Source organism: Cervus canadensis, chromosome 11 (genome assembly GCF_019320065.1).
Source record: "Cervus canadensis isolate Bull #8, Minnesota chromosome 11, ASM1932006v1, whole genome shotgun sequence".
In the NCBI taxonomy this organism is placed as follows: Eukaryota; Metazoa; Chordata; class Mammalia; order Artiodactyla; family Cervidae; genus Cervus; species Cervus canadensis.
Genome location: NC_057396.1, coordinates 64,683,507 through 64,706,747, shown reverse-complemented (window position 1 = coordinate 64,706,747; position 23,241 = coordinate 64,683,507). Strand labels below are relative to the sequence as shown.

The following is a 23,241-nucleotide window of genomic DNA, read 5'->3' as shown; positions in this document are numbered from 1 at the left end:
TGGCTTCTCTAACTCCAATATGAACATTTTCTCTGACATCTGAGACTTCTGTCCTGATCAGGAGTCTCCAAACAATAACAATGGGAAGAGGATTTGACTCTTGAGTGTGAAGAAGAAGAAAAAAAAAAAAAAGAATCAATGATCAATTTCCATCTTTAAGGGGATTTTTTTCCTTTATGTGGAAGTATGGACTTCACTCTCTTGCAGTGTGGCATAATTAAGATCCACCCTAACTCCACTGTCTCTGCCCAATTCCCAGTTAATCATTTCAAACTCAATAAGGTTTAGGTGACTTAAAGGTAACAAAATAACTAGTTAATGAGTAAATAACTGAGCAAAGAGATGAATATTCATCTAGGATTTTTTTTTTTCTTGTACTCTTTTCCTTCTCTTAACCCACAATTACTGATACAGGTTTCATGATGAAAACAGCAGCCCTCATTTAAATAGACCCAACATAAGAATAGGACTGAATCTACATTTTTCCACATGCTAGTAGGTATTAAGTTGGTAACCTGTACTTCTTTTCTTTTCTTTTTTTTGAAAGTATTTTATGTGTTTTGCTGCCTTGGGTCCCAGCTGTAGCACACGGAATCTTCTGTTGCAGCATACGGGAGCTCTCTAGTTTTATTATTATTTTTTAAATTTTACTTGCTTGCCTTTTTTTTAATTTAATTTAATTTAATTTAATTTGGGGCTCTCTAGTTTTAAAGCTCAGGCTCAGTAGTTTTGGCACATGGGCTCTCTAGCTGTGGTGTACGGGCTTAGTTGTTCTGCCTCGTGTGGGATCTTAGTTCCCCTACCAGGAATTGAACCTACATGCCCTGCACTGCAAGGCAGATTCTTAACCACCAGACCATGAGGGAAGTCCTTGGTGACCTGTAATTCTAAACAATTGCCACTTTGATGGATCACGGGAAAGATCTCTCAGATGCACAAATGTTCTAATTCAGAACCAGACAGCAGCAGTTCCTTTTCATTGCTGCCAGATATCACATGCCAGAGAATATATTCTCTTGGTAGGTTTTAAGCTTGGTCTAATAAGGTTATTTCTAACTACTGTTAGTTTTGGAATACCAAATCCTAAATTTTCGTTTGCTCTTAAGAGACAAAAGAATAGATCACAAACTGTAATTGATAAATTGAAAATTTAGTTTCAGGTGCATGTAGCTTTTGATGTTGAAATCATTCTGAAAAATGGAACTTATTTAGAAATAAGCTTGAAGAGGCACTTACCAGAAACAATATTAGTAGATGCTCTGGAATAGCTTCTAGGAACAGCTTATATTGGAACAGCTACATATACAGAATAAGGACAAGGATTTCATGTTTCTTTGTTTCTCCCCCAGAATCCAAGAGAATAGTCTAGGCTTCTATCTACATTCCATCACATGCCTCACTCAATGTAAAAATGTGGTCTTTATCCAGGGACTTCACTTTATGAACCACAGCACATTGCCATCTCCTTTCTCTGTCTTCATTGAACTACTCAGATACCCTACATTTCAGTCATCTATCAGAACTTCAACCTAACTAGGGAGATGTCCTACTTGATTGAAATTATCCTTTCTTCAAAGGACATTACCATAAAAGTGGGTATTATTTTGATTAAGCCAGTTTCTTTGTGTATTCAGAAGAGGTCTTCAAAGTGAAAAGATAATCTGGAAACTATAGTTCTGTAGAAGTTTAAGTATGGAATGCATGCATGTGACAGAATACATGAGGTGGTAACTGTTGTAGTTAGGTTCTGAAACTTTGTTAGACTTGTACCCAGAGTGCCAGCTTAACCTGAAGAAAATGCAGAATCTCTGACATTCTTGGACATAACCTGAATGGTATACTATTTTAGGGTTATAATCAAATCACCAAAGTTCTTCTTGGATGCCCAGGGAATTGAATTCGAGTGGGAAAGAACTGGAACAGTCTTGTTTTGACACAAGATTGGTCTAAATAAATAAATAAAATACATATATAAATAAACACATAAATAAATAAAGCAAGACTGGTCACTGGGCAGGACAGATGCTTGAAGTAAAATGAGATGAGGCCCAACCAGCCATAAGGACTAGGACAAGGGCCAGACTAGCAAAGATGATAATATGTTCAAAGGTCTAAGAATAGCTAGGGAAGTGAAGTGCTTTCTTGACACAAACGCTCTTGCAAGCCTGTGGAGCATGGTGGTGGGGAGATCAGAACAGCTGCTATTTGGACTGCTACATTGGAAGGTGGCAGAAGGCAAATTTTTGGTTTCTTTTCCTGTCATCCCCATATCCCTAGACAAATATTCTTGACATTACCTTCCAGGAAAAACCCTTAATTATCTAATTCTCTCTATTCTGCTACCGCAAGCCATCTCTCACATGTACTACTGACTTATTACTTGTGACTTCAATCTGTTCTCATGCTAGAAGTGTGATAGTTTAAAAGTCAAATAAGGCTGTATTATTTTCCGATGTGGAACTTTGCAAGAGCTTACCACTGCATAGAGTATACAAAGAAATTGCTTTCCTTGACCTACCAGGCTTACCAAGTGAAAGTGTTAATTGCTCAGTTGTGTCTTACTCTTTGTGATCCCATGGACTGTAGATTACCAGGCTCCTCTGTCCACGGACTTCTCCAGGCAAGAATACTGGAGTGGGTAGCCATTCCCTTCTCCAGGGTGATCTCCCCAACCCAGGGATTGAATCCAGGTCTTCCATATTGCAGGTGGATTCTTTACCATCTGAGTCACCAAGGAAGCCCAAGAATACTGGATTGAGTAGCCTATCCCTTCTCCAGGGGATCTTCCCAACCCAGGAATTGGGTTGGGATCTGGGGTCTCCTGCATTGGAGGTGGACTCTTTCCCAGTCCTAATATTCTATAATGAAATGAATGTTGGCTCCCTAAAAGATGTGCTCACATCTTAAGCCTCAGAACCTGCAGATGTGACCTTATTCGAAAAAAATGATCTTTGCATATGTAATTTGAGTATCTTGCAATGAGATCATCCTGGACTATCCAGGTGGGCCTAAATACAATGACCAGTGTCTTTATAAGAGATACTTGTACAAGAGACACATGGAGAAGACAAGCAGGTCCTGTGAAGACTGAGGCAGTGGTTGGAGTTGCGTAGCCATAGACCAAGGAATGTCTGGAGCCACCAGAGCTGGGAGAGGCAAAGAACAATTCTCCCCTAAAGTTTTAGGAGAATCCTGCTGATTTATAATTTCAGACTTCTGAACTCACTTGCTGGGAAATAATCAATTTCCATTGTTTTATGCCATCATTTTTGTGATAATTATTATGGAAACCAAAGGAAACTATTATACTCCTCATTCACATCTCCTACTCTTCTGCTTTCTCACTTTATTCCTACTAGACTAGCCTATATTTCCCTTTATTATGTTTTAAGTATAACATGCTTCTTGTCTTGTCTCTTTGGACTGCTATAACAAAATACCACAGATTGGATATCTTATAAGCATCAGAACTTATTTCTCATACTTCTGGAGACCAGAAGTCAGAGACAGGGATGGTTTTCCAGTGTGGTCAGGTAAAGGCCCTCTTCCTAGTTTCAGACTCCTCATTGTATCCTCAGATGCAATAAAGGGCTAGGGATCTCCCTGGAGCCTCTTTTATAAGGGCACTAATCCCGTTCATGAAGGCCCCATCCTTGTGGCCTAATCACCTCCCAAAGGTGCCATGTCCTAATATCATCATATTGGTTATTAGGATTTAACACGTGAATTTGGGTGAGGGGTAGACACAAACATTTAGACTATAGCACTTCCTCAAACTTGGAGAATTTATGTTAGCTGTTCTCTTTGCCTGGAATATTTTTCTCCTATATATATGTTTTTATGTCTGAGTTCTTTCTTGTCATTCTTAAAGCTTAATGTCTCTTTTTCAGAGGGGTCTTCCTAGACCAAATCTATGTAATATTTCCTATCAGTTATTCCCTGACTCATCACTCTTATATTTTCATCTCAATACTCATCTTTATCTGATCTTTTCTGGTTTGCTTATATTATCTGTCTAAACCCTCAAAAGCAAGCTCTGTGAAGTGAGATTTTTGTCACTTTCTGACTCACTGCAGAATCCTTAAGTGTCTAGAATCATCCCTGGTATTTAGGAAGCATTCAATTAATGTTGAATGAGATAACTAACAGAAAGCCTATCAGTACTGGAGGGATTAAGTTGGTAATTTGGAGTATATAGAAATTTAAAGATCAAGCCAGGCCCTTAGTCACTGAGGGCCTCAGTTCTTGAATATTTTATAATAACAAAGACAAGAGTCCCTGTAAGATGTTGCAAATAAATATGGAGGAATGGACTTGGGATAAAATTGGTAACATTTCCCAAAGTAATTCGAGGATAGAGTGTAATCTTCTGGAGCATAGGATCAGAGATGAATTTGAAAAAATGATGTAATCAGGCCAAGTACGAGAATTAGACTGGAGAAGATGGCTTGGATCTGTTCTGCCTATTGGTGGAGGTCCACCACCTACCATTAAATGGTCCTAAAGACTAACAACATTGGAAATAAGTTAGATATGGATAACCAGAGGTAAAACTACCACTCCCAACTGCTTTGGCAGAGAAGAGACTTGGCCTTCTGATTAGTTGGGAATAATAATTTTCTAGTGAACCAACTCTAGGGAACTAGATTCTTTCTAACAGGGAGAGATTCAGATTAGGTTTAAATTTCCTTTAATATATGCTTACATTTGAATGCAAGAACTTAAAATGATCCAATATGCTCTCAATGGTGCTACAGCATGGTTATGTAGAAAACTCCTTACTCCATAGGGCAGGGCTCACACTAAATCCCCACATTATCTGGCTATGGGGTTAGGCACAGAGAAGATCTGGGATGATGCCATTATTCAGCCTTCTGTACCCTGTCCATCTTACCAGCAGTTAAAAAGCTCAATGAGGATATCCTAGTCCAATTCAGAAATTAAGGAATGCATACCTTCTGAGGATAATGAATGTCCTATGAGAATAAAGTAAACCAGTATCACTGTCTGTTATACATACAGGAGGTCTTGGAAGTCACTCTGTTGGAACCAACATCCTTGTGAATTTTCTGCAGGTTGGTGAGTACTCTAGTGCAGTATTCTTTGGGGGGGGGGCCCTTTGTGACTTTCTCATAGCATTATCTTAATGACAGCATTCAGAGACCCATGGAAATCCTATTTTGAGGCTTATAGTCATTGTAGAGCTTCCAGAGATAAAGTCTGTTGAGGTGACCCCTTCAGGGGCATAACTTATCCCATAGAAGTGAGTTCAGCATTTTTCATCCCCTATGACTTTCCCACAAGTTCTCCATTGTTCTTGTTAGCTGCATATTTTAAAAATAAAATTTAAAAAACTCAGGCTTTGAAAAGACCTTCTCTATGTTTGCATCTGTAAGCATAAATGTGGGGAAATATATAGAATGCATGGGGACTGATGTTTTGTGCCATTTATCTTCATTTGTGAGGGGAAATGGGATAAGTCACTCATGACTGTACCAATCCTGGTCCATTCTTCATTACTGCACTCATGAAGATAAATGCCACATTTACGCAGACCACGACTATCCTGTGTCCTTTCCGACCAGGAATTTAGATCAGTTAGAGCAGAAGGCTGTGATTTGAAAATCAAGGACACTTAGTATGTACCATTTTCTACTCCCCCACATCTTGATCTCCAAAGTGAAATGAGGATACCACTAGATGCCAAAAGAATATTTATGTAGCATAAATATATATGCATCCATGTATAACCTTCAGGTACTTCATTCTGAGTAAGAGTTATCTCCTGTGCATGCCCAGAACAGTGTTTTGTATTGGCCATGTACTAGTTAATAGAAGATGGTCTTGATTTTCCCAAGGTTACAGGTGGTATAATGAAGAGAATACTATGGGGAAAAAATGATGAGCAAATCGTTAATTCTCTCCCTGGGAAAGTCAAATAACAAGGGAGGAAGTCACAATAGAACTGTGAGAAGTCATAATATTTGAGCAGCTATATTAAGAGAAAATAGCATGAATACCTTGATACACCAATGTCTGTACCATTGGATTTAAGGTTATGGCAGAGAAAGTGGTTAACTTTTCTGCACTATGCTTGTGGACCTGATATGGGTAATCAATAGACATGACCTCTTTATATCTCAGTACTGAATGTGCTTATTCTGGTTTTATTTTAATTACCCATTCACAAATTGAATGTTTTAAGCTAGAAAACTTTCCACCGAAATCAAAACATTGGCTCTTTTTTTGGTACATAAACGTTTTTACAATGAGAAGTAAACTGAACAGGATTTCCATAAATTTCAGAAATTTGATTGGGAAACTGACTATTTCCAAAATCATTGTTCATCTTAGGAAACTGTCAATATTAGCTTGGACTATATAAAATCATTGACGTCAACAGGTTTTGATGAGGAAATAGCAACTTTTTGAGGTTTGCTCTAATTGTACTGATTGATTAAGTGATTTAGATTCAGGATGTACTTTCACCACTGTTTCTTTCTGTATATAACCAAATAAGCTGTTTCATCCACTTATTTAGGAAGTACTTATTGAATGCATACTATGTGGCAGTAACTGGGCTATGCATGCACATAAAATGGAATATAGTGCCTGTCGCAATAGGACATGTAGTCTAATGATGCAGAAAGATATGTAAGTACAATGTGGATGACTAACACAATAGTTGATAATTGCTCAATAAATGTTCTTTTCATTTTCCTCATATGGAAGTAATAGTGAAATCTGTTCAAGGAACAAAAAAAGCAGTTTCCTATAAATTTTGAGAATATTGGAAGAACTCACAGCATATGTAGCTTCTTCCCTCCCTTAATATATTCATGTTAAAAACATATATTGGGCAGAGCACTAGTCTAGGGCTCCAAAGATTTAACTTCCTGTATTAATAGCTATTATATGTTAGCTTTAGAAACTTGATAACATTATTTAACTTCCTTAAACTTTAACATCTCATCTGAAAAATGAAAAACAAAGTGTAATCACTTCTGCATACTTTCCATAATTATGAAGGTCTGATATGTTAATGTATGTGAGGAAATGTTCTAATCTGTGATGAATAATAGGAACAAAAGTTACCATTCTTATCACCATCTTTCTTATTTCCAATCTTGTTTCCATGGTGATATGTAAAAAGTCAATGGTTTACCATCTTGATTTCTATTTTCCATGTTCGGGCATGATCACATATTTGGGGATGTGCACCACATTCAACACCAGATAATAATTTCATAAAAGTGGGTAAATTTGTAGCCACTCTCCAAGTGTTTATAGGTAGCGCTAGTGGTAAAGAAGCTGCCTGCCAATGCAGGAGACATCAGAGATGTAGGTTTGATCCCTGGGTGGGGAAGACTCCCTGGAGGAGGGCATGGCAACCCATTCCAGTGTTCTTGCCTGGAGAATTCCAAGGACAGAGGAGCCTGGAGAGTTACAGTCCACAGGGTCACAGAGAGTCGGACATGACCAAAGTAACTCAGCATGCAAGTATTTAAAGCAGTGCTTAATAAATAATGAGTGAAAACCTCTGAGATAATATTAACAATCATTCCTATTGTCTGAGAGCTTATGGTTTTCCAGGTTTAGTAGTTTATGGTCAGCACCTCATTTCGTATTCAGAACAACCTTCTGAGGGATCTCTCTGGCTGTCCAGTGGTTAAGACTCTGTCTTCCATTGCAGCGGGGTGCAGGTTTGATTGATGCTTGGGGGACTAAGGTCCCACCAGCCACTGGGTGAGGCCTGCCCGCCCCCCCAAAAAAAACCTTCCGAGTTTATTGGTAGTATTATCACCCTCACTTTACAAATGAGGAAACTAAAGTCTTGGAAGACTATGGGATTTGCCCAAGTTACAAAATTATTATATCTAATGACAGAATTGATCAACTTAACTTCTGTCACCTATCACGTGCCCTGGTTTAGAATTCATCATCATTTCCATCTTTGTCCTCTCCTTCTTGCTTGATAATTCCCTTTTTTCTCCAGAAAAGTACTTGAGAGGCATTCATCTTTTCTGAAGCTTTAGTTTCCTCATCTATATAAAATAAGACTATTATGGGGCTCCATCAATAAACAAATCATACAAACTCTGTGTCCTCAGATTGTTGGAGGAGACAGAAAGTAAATAACATACATACAGATAAATACATACCTACATGTGTATTTTCTCTGGTTGTGAAAAATGCTATGAAGAGAAATAAAGAAAAATGCAAGGATAAAGAAAGGTGGGGAAAGGGGCAGTTACACTGTAGGTAGCATCTTCAAGGAAAGGAGGCCTGTCTGATCAGGTGACCTGGAGGAAGCAGAGAAGCAAGACATAAAAGTATCTGGATGAAAGGTGGAACCACCGGTATCATGTGTATGCACAGCTTCAGGTTTGTCTGAGTGAAGATCATTCCAGGCAGAAGGAAGAGAAAGTGTAAGGTTCCTGAGAAAGAAGTGTTCTTGGTATATCGGAGGAGCAGCAAGGAAGCTGTGGGCTTCCCAGACGGCTTAGTGGTAAAGAATCCAATGCAGGAGACATGGGTTTGATCTCTGGGTCAGGAGTTTCCCTGGGAGAAGGAAATGACAACCCACTCCAGTATTCTTGCCTGGGAAATCCCATGGACAGAATAGCCTGGGAGTGGGCTACAGCCCATGGGGCATCGGGCATGACCTAACAACAACAACAGCAAAAAAAGGAAGCTGTGTGTCCAGAGTGAAATGAATAAAGTGATAGTGGTAGCAAGATAGAATTAAAGAAGGAGAGATGCAGAAGAAAACTCTAAATGGCCTCCTAGCCCACTGGAAGCCCTGTAATATTATTTTGAGTCACATCAGAAGCCACTGAGTACTGAGCAGAAGACCGAATGTGACCTGACTTTCATTTTGATAGGATCCCTCTACAGTGTGGACAAAAGACTGAAGAGGGGCAAGAACAGAAGCAAAGATACCAAATATTGAAACAGGTTGTTGAAATCATCCAATTATAATGGACTAACATGAAAGAGATGGGAATACCAGACCACCTGACCTGTCTCTTGAGAAACCTGTATGCAGGTCAGGAAGCAACAGTTAGAACTGGACATGGAACAACAGACTGGTTCCAATTAGGTAAAGGAGTACGTCAAGGCTGTATATTGTCACCCTGCTTATTTAACTTATATGCAGAGTACATCATGAGAAACGCTGGGCTGGAGGAAGCACAAGCTAGAATCAAGATTGCCAGGAGAAATATCAATAACCTCAGATATGCAGATGACACCATCCTTATGGCAGAAAGTGAAGAGGAACTAAAAAGCCTCTTGATGAAAGTGGAAGAGGAGAGTGAAAAAGTTGGCTTGAAGCTTAACATTCAGAAAACTAAGATCATGGCATCTGGTCCCATCACCTCATGGGAAATAGATGGGGAGACAGTGGAAACAGTGTCAGACTATTTTTTTGGGCTCCAAAATCACTGCAGATGGTGACTGCAGCCATGAAATTAAAAGACGCTTACTCCTTGGAAGGAAAGTTATGAGCAATCTAGATAGCATATTAAAAAGCAGAGATATTACTTTGTCAACAAAGGTCCGTCTGGTCAAGGCTATGGTTTTTCCAGTGGTCATATATGGATGTGAGAGTTGGACTGTGAAGAAAGCTGAGCGCCGAAAAATTGATGCTTTTGAGCTGTGGTGTTGGAGAAGACTCTTGAGAGTCCCTTGGACTGCAAGGAGATCCAACCAGTCCATCCTAAAGGAGATCAGTCCTGGGTGTTCATTGGAAGGACTGATGTTGAAGCTGAAGCTACAATACTTTGGCCACCTGATGCAAAGAGCTGAAACATTTGAAAAGACCCTGATGCTGGGAAAGATTGAGGGCAGGAGCTGAAGGGGACGACAGAGGATGAGATGCCTGGATGGCATCACCGACTCGATGGGCATGTGTTTGAGTAAACTCCGCGAGTTGGTGATGGACAGGGAGGCCTGGCGTGCTGTGGTTCATGGTGTCGCAAAGAGTCGGACACGACTGAGCGACTGAACTGAACTGAACTGAATATGTAGCAGTGGAGGTGAGAAGTGCCAAGGCTCTTGATAACCAGAATTTCCATTGTATAGGTAATAGACTGTAAAGGTAAAAAGATATAGAAATAAAAGGATGCAAAATTGGTAATAAGACCAAAAAATAAAGTATCAAGTGGACTTTGTCCTGAACTCTTACAAGGATGGTCCCTGGAACCATTGTTTGGCACGGGTAACAGGTTAAATTTTTTTTTGAAGGAATGAGTGAATGGAGTTGCTGTCAGAAAAGTCTTTGTCAAGGATGGAGGTTGAATTGGAATCAAGAGTTTTGTTTTTGGACAGGTTGATTTTCGCTACCTTCAAGTGGAAGTCTTGCATTAGCAGTTATATACATGTACTACAAGCCTGCATTGCCAGCTGGAGATAAATGTTTGGCAGTGTTCAGTTTGTAGATGATTTCTAAACTCACTGTAGAGAATCACTTAGACAAAGGAGAGGCCCACTACCTGAGCCCTGGTACACACTCCAGCGTTTAGAAGCCCCAGATCTAGCGATGGAGTTAGGCAGAGTAAACAAAGAGTTGGGAGAGAGAGAGAGCAGTTTCCTAGGAGTCAAGTGCAGAGAGTGTTTCAGGAAGGACAGAAGAGTCACTTATGTCAAATGTTGCTAATTTTCACCTAGCCGAAAACTGACAGTCAGCCACTGGATTTAGTAATAAGCACAGCTTCCACTCCCAACTTTTTGTTTCCCTCTCTACACACACTCACCCTACCCACTGCCTTACTCTCACATTATTATAAATACCAGGCATGTTACCTTCTAACTCAAATTTCATATTTCCTATTGAAGGGTTGTTAATGGTTCTTGAAACCATGGGATTTAGGGAAACTTCCTGTAAGTCTTAGTTGCTGCTGCTGCTGCTGCTAAATCGCTTCAGTCATGTCCGACTCTGTGAGACCCCATAGACGCAGCCCACCAGGCTCCCCCGTCCCTGGGATTCTCCAGGCAAGAACACTGGAGTGGGTTGCCATTACATGTTTTTCAAAACCAATGATATAAAATCCAAATATCATCTCTGAAATAGATGTTAGTCATATTCAATTTTACTTACACAGTAAAAATACTATTTGAGAAGTTTGAGAAGCCCTTTCACTCACATTATCTGTTCCAAACAAAACTCTCTAACACAGGAAAATGCCCAGCTTTGAAGCTTATACCATCAGACCGAACACCTGCTAACGCCTCCTTGTTGGAGTCAACCACAAACCCAGTCTTCCCTCCTCTTTATTCCTTGATGATTTTAACATCTGCCTCCCTGATGCTCTCTTCTGCCCTCCTCCTGATATAATTCTTGGTGATTTCAATATTCGTGTCATGATTGATCTTGATTGCTATTTTCATGGGTTGCTTCCATCTGCATTTGCTAGTGGTTTCCTGTTTGTACCAACTGCATGGTGAAGTTTGGGCTAGAAAGCTTTGTAATTTGTTGGCATTAGAAATCATTTAGTTTACTTCATTATACTTCACAAAATGCCAGCTCTATCCTTTGTGTTTCTTTGCTCCAATCCTGCGTGGCCCTCTATCTTTGATTCTAATTTTTGATCTACCATTGTCACAGGAGTGTTGGGAAAGGAGTAGTGAGTGGTACATGAGGATGTATAGGAGGAAGAAATGTTAGTATCTCTCTTGCTTGGGATGTAGAAAATATCCCAGTTAGAGTTTGCAGCAGTTGCCTATGTCAAACTCTTAACAGCCCATTTGATTTTAACATTTCAGAGTATTTCTTTAACTATTTCCTGTCCATCTTCAAAAAACATGATCTCATTTGATCTGAAGAGGTGGTTCTGAACAGGATGGAGGATCAGAGAGAAAATGTGACTTGCTTCAGGTCATACATCTAAGAAGTCAGAACCAAGTATAGACAATAGATCTTCCAACCCTAAATGTGTGTTTTTTTTTTTTTTTTATTGGCATTAAACAATGCATTGTTCAAAATGGCTAGTGGTTAAAATAGCTGCCCTGGCTTTATGCCCAGAAGAGTGTAAAAATACAGTGGCAATTTAATAAATATTGTCACCAGTGTTGTCTGTGGTGATGGGGGGAACAGCAGATCGAGAAATGTGCTGAATTATTCTAATGGATGCTTTTTCCCCCTCTTAGATTGGCAAACACACTGCCTGTTTACAGCATAGAGACCACAGTGGAGAGCTAGGTGGGTGATGATTCATGCTAAATCTTTGCCACAATATGCTGAACACTACAGCAGCAGCTAATGTGAAGTGGCTCATTATACACTGTCAAATCCAATAACAGCCAAAGACTGGCTTTGCTGCAGCAGGAACAACTTGTGGGAAGCCTAGCTACTGCAAGCCACTACTGAATTGCAAAGAAAAAAGAAAAAAGACAACAACAACAGGCTTCAAGACAGTAGAAAAGACAGAGTCACTGAGTCATATTTGCAAATTTCTCTTTGTCACTTTAGAAATGGCCTTCATGGTCCCAGCTTGACACCAGAGATGGCTCTCCTTGGGATTCCTTTTTCTCATGAGCGCCTCTCCTTTCAGTTATATTTTATGGGCTAAAGATGATCTCAGGGCCATGGCGCATAGACAGAGCTGGAAATGTGGTTCTCTTCTGGAAATATTCCTGAACCTTCCCCTCCCCTCTCCAGCCTCCACCAGCCAGTGATGCCATTCACATAAACACGTTTACTTTCTACTGCCCCACGGCATCTGTGGATGGTATTTCTACCTAATAGAGAGAGAAGATCAGAAGGCAGGAGGCAGAAATACTGCCTCCTTGCTTTAAGGCTTAGGATCATGTGTCTTTTTGTCTTCATTATATGGTAATCTCCTATAAAGCAGGATCCTGGGTTTATTTATCTACTTAGTCTAATGCCTATGAGCCATAGTTGACCCTCTACAAATATTTATCAACAAAACTAATGTATTTCCTTCATAAAAATCCATAATGCAGCTTGAGTTTAATCTTCTCGCTTCTCTTGTTCCAGCCACAGGGCCTGACACATAGTAGGTAGACATCAGGTGCTTGTTCACTGAAGGAACGAAGATATGAGGGAGTCCATCAATTGTATGGTTCCCTGCAGCCCAATCAAAGCCTCAGCAAACCTCTTCCAATCACCAGAGACAGAAAAGTCATGGCTTCCAGTCATTATTTGCCAGACCACCAGGAATAATGCCCTCAAAGTGGTTGTTTATTTTGGAAAGCAGAAACTAATCTGAAGCTATTTTCTTTATTTTTATATTCAAATGCCTGTAAAACAGAAAAACACCAGAGACCTATTCATTGCTCACAAATGATCTATGGGGTAATAACGTGCTTGCTCTTCCAGCTGTGCTGCACTTTGGTGCCATCCTGGGTTTAATTGAAAATATGCTTTGACCTTGGTTTTGTTCGCTGGATATGGGGGAGGGGGTAATTGGCATGAGGCCTCCAAAGAACTCCCTCTTAACGAATATCATTTGGCTAATTTGGGGTTCGCCTGCAGGAAATAACGTGTGAAGTCCCAGGAAAACGAGGGAGGTGCATTTTATTTGCATGCAACTCATATGAAGCTAATGATTTTTAAAAAAACACAACTTTTTTTATTTAGCCATACTTATGCATTGAATTCTAAATACTGTGAGGATGATAATGGTATTGTCTCTTACAGTTTCATGTTTCATCATAATTAAATAAACAGCTTATGAATTGCAGTCCAAAAAATGTCTGTGTTCCACTCTTAACTTAAGAGGGTTTCCATGGAAACCATGGGCCACGAATTTAACTGACATTTATTGGACTTGAGGCTATATGTAGCGTTGACAGCGCTCTGTGTTTCTCTCTGCCCCTCTGTGTATATGTCTTTCTTTTCCTTTAACCTTCACAACCATCTCTTCCCCTCACGGTCCCCTCCCCTGCTCCACCTCCCTCTCCCCTTTCTCTTATTAGCAATGAGGAAGTAATTTGGACTCAGTTAGATTTAACAAATGCAATAATACTAAAATGAGCTCTGATACTTAAGTGTAATTGTGTTATTAGCTGGAAATGTTTTTCTTCAAAAACAAAAGAATTGAGAGTGAAGTTTACTGAAGTGGCGCATGCTTATAAGAAGGAAGCTTTAGCTGCCAGCTGAAAGTCTGCAGGCGACATATCACAGTTCACATTCATACCCCAGCGATGGTTTTCCCTTGATTTAGTTACCCCAGATTGATGTTTCTCTTCCGTCCTAATTTTCACTCTTCTAAATGGAACATATAATCATTGTGCTGATCATATTCCAAGAAAAAGGAGGAGTTTACTTAGAAAGACAAAAACATGCTATATACTGTGTAACTGTGCCAGACAGTTTACTAGGTAGTTTCCTTCGCTTGTCTTAGTTAATGCCACAAAATGTATAGCCAGGCCGTGGACTGAAAGGAAAATGGAACTGGAGCTGGTGGTTGAAATTCAGGCTTTATCACAATCTGGATCTAAACCTTGCATACAGTACTTCAATTCTCTGTCTCAGAAACAGACTCACGGACTTAGAGAATGAACTCATGATTATCAGTGGGGAAGGTTGTGAAGGAGGGATTGTTAGGAAGTTTGGGATTGGTATGTACACATGCATTTAAAATGGATAACAAATAAGGCCCTCCTGTAGAGCGCAGGGAACTCTCCTCAGTGGGGTGTGGCAGCCTGGATGGGAGGGGAGTTTGGAAGAGAATGGACACATGAATGTGTACGGCTGAGTCCCTCTGCTGTCCACCTAAAATTATCAAAAATTGCTAATTGATTGTTTGTTAGTGGCTCAGTTGCCTCCAACTCTCTGACCCCGTAGACTGTAGCCCACTAGGCTCCTCTGTCCATGGAATTCTCCAGGAAAGAATACTCTAGTGGGTAGTCTTTCCCTTCTCCAGGGGATCTTTCCAATCAGTGATTGAACCCACCCAGGTCTCCTGCATTGCAGGTAGATTCTTTATGGTCTGAGCCGTCAGGGAAGCCTTACTCCAATATAAAGTAAAATGTTTAAAATAAAATAGATAAATAATATCTAATATTCTGTCTCAGTTTCTCAAAGACAGAATGAATATGAGCATTTTTAAGAAATGGAGTTTTATTAGCATGAGACATGCTTATACAGATAGTATACCTTAGTAGCGGTCCTTGTCATCATCGCTTTATAAATGACGAAAATGAGAAGTCAGAAATGTGAGTCAGGTGTCCAAAAGTTGCGCAGCTAGTAGAAAGTGGGTTTGTCCGTTGCAGTGATGAAAAGGAGAGGGCTTAGACCTGAAGTCAGTTACTAATTGTGAAGTTTGGGGTAAGTGACAAATCAGCAGAGTATCTGTTTCATACAGTTGTTATGTGGATTAAATAATACTGTGCATGCAAAGTACATAGAGAGTCAGCCATGTAGAAATCCATGTGCTATGTGTTTTGCTTTTTCTCTCCCTCCCAACTTTCTGATTTGTTTTGTTTGTATGGACACAAAGTGAAAAAAAAATAAATGATCGGTGTCCTAACTCTGTGTAATACATCTAGTTTTAAATTATTTCATGATTCATAGACTATCTCAAGCTATCCTGAAAACAATGAGAAAGGAAAGGCAGATAAGATCACATCCATTTATAGGTTGGGAGAAGTGAAATTCAGAGTTGTTATTCACAAGGTTTCCATATAGTGAATGAGGAAATGGGAGTTTGGACTTTGTTCCCTAGGATTTCTTTTTATAATTAAAACTCTCAAAGTCTATTATTTTTAATTTGGGTCCCAAGTTCATGAACTTTAAAGCCTAAACTCAGCTGATTCTAGCTTACCTATCTAATCAGTGGGCTTCCCAGGTGGCTCAATAGTAAAGAATCCACCTTCAATGCAGGAGATGCAAGAGACTCAGGTTCAATCCCTGGGTTGGGAAGATCCCCTGGAGAAAGAAATGACAACTCATTCCAGTATTCTTGATTGGAAAATTCCATGGACAGAGGAGCCTGGTAGTCCATAGTTCCTGGGATTGCAAAAGAGTAGGACATGACTGAACACACACACACACGTCTAATCAGTGTTGAGAGAGAGAACATTTTAGCAGGAAAGAAGAAAGGAAGGTGAGGAAGTGAGGAGGTGGTAACTGCAAAGTCTATCTCCTGCAGACTGTCTTTAGGTCATTCTCCCAGGACCCAAAGGGGGATACAAAAATATAATCTTCAACTCAAGGTACAAATGAGGCATTGATTTTGTAGGGCAATATGTCTTAATGTTGCTGGTTTAAAAAGGGCAGGGAGAGAAAAAACGCTAAAGAAGCCAGGTATCTCTCAGAGATGTGGATAGGTACCTAGTGAGTTCAGAAAAGAGTATACAGCTAGGACAAGAGAGTGATGGGACAGAATTTCTGGAGAGAGTGATTGTTCCTCCTCCTACTCTTCACATAGGCCCACATGCACACATGCATATTCAAGACTAAGCAGAACAAATATTTCTTTGAAATATAACCATTGTATGGCTCCAGAGAGCATCTAGCAGGAGGTAAAAATGTTAGCTCTGCCATTTTTATTTGTTCTGTGCTTCTGCTTGCCTTATGACCAGAATATTCATTCTATGTTGTCTTTGGAAGGATTTCTTTAAGCTCCTTTCTCCATTTTGTGTTAGTTTAATTAAAACTAAATAAAATAATTCCCAAAGTCACTTAGCTAGACACATGGAGATAGCAGTCCATCACGATGTACTAAAACCACAGGGACAAAGAATGACTCTATAGAAAACTCCTCTGAGTTGTGGAACTCCCTCTCCTGATCAGGATTCCTCACAAAAGTTACATGACACATGATACTATTGCCAAATTAGTGGAACTTAATTTCTTTCTTCCTGGTGGCTCAGACAGTAAAGCGTCTGTCTGCAATGCTGGAGACCCGGGTTCGTTCCCTGGGTCGGGAAGATCCCCTGGAGAAGGAAATGGCAACCCACTCCAGTACTCTTGCCTGGAAAATCCCATGGACAGAGGAGCCTGGTAGGCTACAGTCCATGGGGTCGCAAAGAGTCGGACATGACTGAGCGACTTCACTCTTACATAACAGTGAATGATAAATAGAAAGTTTAATAGTTTTCTTTTATGCCCTAATAGATCATCCTGTTAGCTTTGGAGTCGAGGAAAATGTGTAAGAAAAGGAACTCCTCCACGTGCTCTAGAGCAGGATTAACACACTTTCTATGGAGGGTCAGAGAGTAAGTGTTTTGAAGCTGTATAGGTTTTTTTTTTTTTTTGCAAGCCATACAGTTTAGCACAACTACACAGTTTGGCACATTAATATGAAAGCAGCCATAGGAAATACAGATATAATGGGTGTGGCAGTGTTCCAATAAAACTCTATTGACAAAAACAAATAGTGGGCCAAATTTTGCCTGTGCATAGTGCTACTGATCTTGGAGATTTTTTTTTGTTTTTTTTTTGCCTACATCTCCATCCATCTTGTCTTTCTGTTCATGTGGCAACTATAGCTTAAAAGACAAAACTGGGAATTGTGTGGTGACAACCATATCATAATTATCCTCATTTTGTGGGTCTTACTCTTTGTTATACTTATTTTTGAATAAATTTTATCCTTTCAGTATTCCTTTGGCATAGGAAGACATAGGTAGTCTGTCTTCACTTTTTAGAAGGGTACAGAACATTTAAGTGGCTTGTATTAGAGGTGTCACTCCACAACTATAATATCTGTATTGGGATATGACTGTCACCATTGTGTTTTTTCAGTTGGATTATTCTTTCTAAAGTGCATTCTCTAGGGAATAAAGATGGGAGAGATAACCAAAAAGTAATTTTCATTATCTAAATCATGAAGAAAGTAGCTAACTAATGGCTTAAGTAGAGACATACACAGACTTTACTTTCTTACCCCATTAGGATACCATGGATACCCAGTTCTTTCTTGCTTTTCATGTATATTCCTGAGTTTTTTCCATGATATATTTTTGGAAATGATGCATTGTAGGCAAATGAATAACAGGGAGTTCTGGCTTTGTGCAGTACTGTGTTAACTGAAACTTGTGCATACTGGAACCGAGTCCTCATTTTGCAAGGTTCCATGGTAACTGAGAGCAATTCTGTTATAAAAGAACTGCAAAAAAAGAGGACTTGTTTTCGATAATGCATGACCTCTGGCTAACACAGCAGGGAGCAAAATAAGGACTGCTTTGAGTAAATAAGTAAGAATCCTATTTCCAAATGCCTGCATGTGCCATATAATTCCCTCTTTTGTGGTCATTAAGGGGAAACAAAGAAATCACTGATGACAGTCACTTCCATTATCTGACATGTCATCACCCAGGTTTCCTCATTATGCAATGTGAACAGTTTTGAGGTTACATGAAACCAGTTCCAGGTTCAATTAGGAGGCCATCCCTGCTATCTGTATTCTGAGTAAACAACATTGCCTGGAAATCACAGAAAGAGTCTATTCTGTTTCCTCCCCTTGCTCACATCTCATAAACAGACTCAATTAAAGAGTTTCCTTATCAGGTTTTTCTGGGTCATTTGGATGAATTTATTAAATTCTTAAGTCATGCTGAAAACTGGAAGGGGATGGCCCTGAGATCTTCAGTAGGAGCCAGGACCAAATGTACAGGACTTCTTCTGATGTTTTCAATTCAATTCAGTTGCTCAGTCATGTCTGACTCTTTGTGACCCCATGAACCGCAGCATGCCAGGCCTCCCTGTCCATCACCAACTCCCGGAGTTCACCCAAATCCATGTCCATTGAGTCGATGATGCCATCCAACCATCTCATTATCTGTCATCCCCTTCTCTTCCTGCCCTCAATCTTTCCCGGCAATCAGGGTCTTTTCAAATGAGTCAGCTCTTTGCATCAGGTGGCCAAAGTATTGTAGCTTCAGCTTCAACATCAGTCCTTCCAATGAACACCCAGGACTGATCTCCTTTAGGATGGACTGGTTGGATCTCCTTGCAGTCCAAGGGACTCTCAAGAGGCTTCTCCAACACCACAGCTCAAAAGCATCAATTTTTCGGCGCTCAGCTCTCTTCACAGTCCAACTCTCACATCCATACATGACCACTGGAAAAACCATAGCCTTGACCAGACGGACCTTTGTTGGCAAAGTAATGTCTCTGCTTTTTAATATGCTATCTAGATTGCTCATAACTTTCCTTCCAAGGAGTAAGCGTCTTTTAATTTCATGGCTGCAGTCACCATCTGCAGTGATTTTGGAGCCCAAAAAAATAAAGTCTGACACTGTTTCCACTGTCTCCCCATCTATTTCCCATGAAGTGATGGGACCAGATGCCATGATCTTAGTTTTCTGAATGTTAGGCTTTAAGCCAAATTTTTCACTCTCCTCTTCCACTTTCATCAAGAGACTTTTTAGTTCTTCTTCACTTTCTGCCATAAGGGTGGTGTCATCTGCATATCTGAGATTATTGATAGTTCTCTGGGCAATCTTGATTCCAGCTTGTGCTTCCTCCAGCCCAGTCTTTCTCATGATGTACTCTGCATATAAGTTAAATAAGCAGGGTGACAATATACAGCCTTGACGTACTCCTTTTCCTATTTGGAACCAGTCTGTTGTTCCATGTCCAGTTCTAACTGTTGCTTCCTGACTTGCATACAGGTTTCTCAAGAGACAGGTCAGGTGGTCTGGTATTCCCATCTCTTTCAGAATTTTCCACAGTTTACTGTGATCCACACAGTCAAAGGCTTTGGCATAGTCTTATTTTTTAGAGAGTCCCAAATATATACAGATATGAAGCAGTCAGTGATGGGTCAGGAATCAGGAGACCTCGTGAAGTGTAAAGGGAGGCTCACCAAGTTAAGGACTGTGCACCAGATGTAGGAAAAAAGCATGCTGTCATGTTCACCCTATATTTTAGGTAAAAAACAGAGCTTAGTACAGGTCCTTATTAACTCAAACCTCAATTATTGACATAATTTTGTAGTTGACCATCAGGCCTTACAGTACTCTCTTTCCTAGCCATATCCCATATTATTCAAATTTGCTTTTCCTTACTCTTCTCATTGTTCTACTCCCTACTAACAAAAGGAAAAAAATCAAGTCCCAGCAACCCATCCTACGAATCAATATAGATTCCCATTTCTTTGGTCTATTCTTCACAATTGGGTGTTATTTTACTTAGTCTACCTTATCCGCCTGTTTTTCAGCATAGAGTCCTAGTAGAAATCAGGTTGTATGCATAGAAATCAGACTGTTTTATGCTTATAATAGCTGCCATACTTTTCCCACCCACCACATGCCTATTTTCCTGCAAACTCTTTTCTCTTTCTCTCTCTCTGTCTTTTTGTGTGTTTCCTATTACATGCATTCTTCCCTTGCACTTTCTGCTGTGTTCCTTGTTCACTGCCTTAGGAATCCCACTAAACTGTACCATTTTCTTTCTTTTTTTTTTTTTGATGTGGACCATTTTTAATGGTCTTTGTTGAATTTGTTACAATATTGTTTCTGTTTTATGTTTCTTTTTTTTGCCCTCAAGATATATGGGGTGTGGAATCTTAGCTCTCCTACCAGGGAACAAACCCACACCTCCTGCATTAGAAGGCAAACTCTTAATCACTGGGCCACCAGGGAAGTCTGCAAACTCTAAGATTCTTGATGGGTGAGTGACACTTGGCCCTAAGTGTCAAGACCTGAGGATGCTGCTTGACACTTGGGAAGCACTCAGCAAATATTACTGAAGGAACAAATGCCTATTTTTTTTTTTCTCTCTCTCTTGGAATGCCAGACCTTTTGCTTATCCAAATGTACATATCCTACTAAATCTCATGTCTACATAGCTGTCACTGACTGTTTAAATCTTATTGGTTCTCTCTGAACACCAGCCTCCTTGTAATTACCCACAGTCACATATACGCTCAGGATACACAATGGCATTGGTCCATGACTGTTGTTTATGTTAGGGATGTCTTAGGACACTGTTTCAAGTGATCAAATGACAGGCCGTTACAGAGTAGGAGGAGTTCCCTCAGAGGTAAATTCATACAGTGCTGGCGAACTTACTTAGAATCATATATTATTGGAGTTGAAATGACTTATGGAGATTCTCTTTCCCAGCATCCTGCTATGAAATGAATCCCAGACATCTTTACATATACATGTAGGTATGTATGTATATATTTACACATATATGCTGCTGCTGCTACTAAGTCGCTTCAGTCATGTCCGACTCTGTGCGATCCTGTGGACTGTAGACCACTAGGCTTCTCTGTCCATGGGATTCGCCAGGCAAGAATAGTGGAGTAGGTTGCCATTCCCTTCTCCAGGGGATTTTCCTGACCCAGGGATCGAACTCAGGTCTCTTACATCTTACGGGCATGGGCAGGTGGGTTCTTTGCCACTAGTACCACCTGGGAAGCCCAGGTATACATGTATATATTTCTGGTCACAAAGAGTCAGACATGACTGAGTGACTTCACTTTCACTTTCATACATATATGCATGCATACATATAGGGCTTCCCTGGTGGCTCAGTGGTAAAGAATATGCCTGCTAATGCAAGAGATGCAGGAGATGTGGGTTCAATCCCTGGGTCTGGGTCAGGAAGTTTCCCTGGAGTAGGAAATGGACACCCAACTCCACTATTCTTGCCTGGGAAAGTCAATGGACAGAGGAGCCTGGTAGGTTATAGTCCAAGGGGTTGCAAAAAGTCGGACCTGACAGATTGACTGAGTACACCCGTATGTATATGTTTGTGTGTGTGTGTGTGTGTGTGTGTGTGTGTGTGATCACAATCTAGAAAATTATGGCTTTGTACAGTTTAATAATAAACAGGGAAGAAAGTACTTGACAAAGTATTAGAAGGTGATTTAAAAATCTGGATTTATTTGTATATGTGGCATTTATTCTCTTCAGATTCTTCGCATGGCAGTTTAAATTGCTTTAAAAATAACTTTAAAAATCCATATGTCTTTTGGTTGCTATTGCTAGTTGGTTTATTTTCAACCTAAAAAGACAATGATGACCTTGGTACAGTGCATTTCTTAAGGATTCTTGATCAGTTGGGTGTTAATGGCTATCAGCTCCTCTCAGCTAAGTCCAAAGGAAGCATGGGAATATAGGTCATTAACTGTATGACCAACTTCCAAAAATCAAATCCTTCTCTACCTACCTTGCCAAGGGCTTATGCTTAGGATGGGCTTGTTAGATTTTCAAAAGCTTCTTTAGTTACTTGCCCTTTCATTATCCCAGACAGAAAATGTATAAAATTATTTATATTAATATACAAATATATGTAAAAAGACAGAAGAATAAACATTAGCTTCTGTGGACCCACAGGGAAATGTGAAAATTAAGTTTTCATATTTTGATTAAACATAATTATAAATATAATTGGAAACTCTCACCCTCTTTTATTTGTTTCTTTTATTCCCTTTTTGAAATTGAAAGATTAGAGAGAATCATTGTATTGTGCATCCTGATAGGCTAAAACGTGTGTCCAGTTTTTGCAGTTCAACCTCATTAAACATTAGATTTTTTCTTTTTCAGTGGAGAGGGTGCTTCTCATTAGGGTTTAGTTGTGTTTGTTTTAATGGAATATTATTTTTTCTCATCCCTGTTATACAATTGACCTTCACTAATAATAATAATAATTATTTTCTCCTTTGGCATTAGTCATGATTATCCAAAATTATTCTGAGATAAACATAGCAATTCAGCTAGCAAAATGAAGGAAAGATCTAGAGCAGAGAAGTCCTTGTTTCTTTTCTGTGGAGGAAATTCTGGATCCTATTTCATTGTGCATCATTCTGAATCTTATGCTGACACGAATTTTTTAAAGAAATGACATGGAGTGACAAATTATCCCTGAGTACCAATGTATAAGGTATATGACAGGTCACATCATCACCAGAGAAGACTGTACTCCAAGACTTTTCCCAATGGACACTTGTCTGGAAGAATTTACTCAAGACCTCAATCAAGTCTTTAGTTTCTTCATTTCAGAAATTTGGTTTTGGTAGCTCATCATGAGAAGGGTGTAGTCACACTTACTAAACACATAGGAAATATAGAATAGAGAACAGAATGCTAATTTGCTAAATTATAGCTAGAACCTTCAAATACTTTAGTCTGTCAAATCTTTTTCTGTATGATTTAAACTTTTTTGAATCATAAATCTCTTTGAAAATGTGATGACAAAGCCAATGAATAATCTTCCTATAAAAATACACAATCACATTTATATGAAAATTTACATATGATTTCAAGAGATTTACAAATGGTTTGAAATCCGTTCATGAATGTCTTAGGAATCCA

At 39.6% G+C, this 23,241-nt stretch overlaps 1 protein-coding gene across 4 annotated transcripts in view; it reads left to right on the top strand.

Annotated features, from left to right (window-relative positions):
- LRRC4C (leucine rich repeat containing 4C) overlaps positions 1–23,241 on the top strand; it is a 1,342,213-nt gene that overhangs the window by 1,300,730 nt on the left and 18,242 nt on the right. For 2 of the 4 annotated variants that reach the window (XM_043482206.1, XM_043482209.1), the window contains one exon: positions 5,023–5,079. The exons of the other annotated variants lie outside the window; for them this stretch is intronic. The gene's annotated coding sequence lies outside the window, so the exon portion shown is untranslated. The remainder of the gene's footprint in view (positions 1–5,022; positions 5,080–23,241) is intronic. 4 annotated transcript variants of the gene reach the window in all.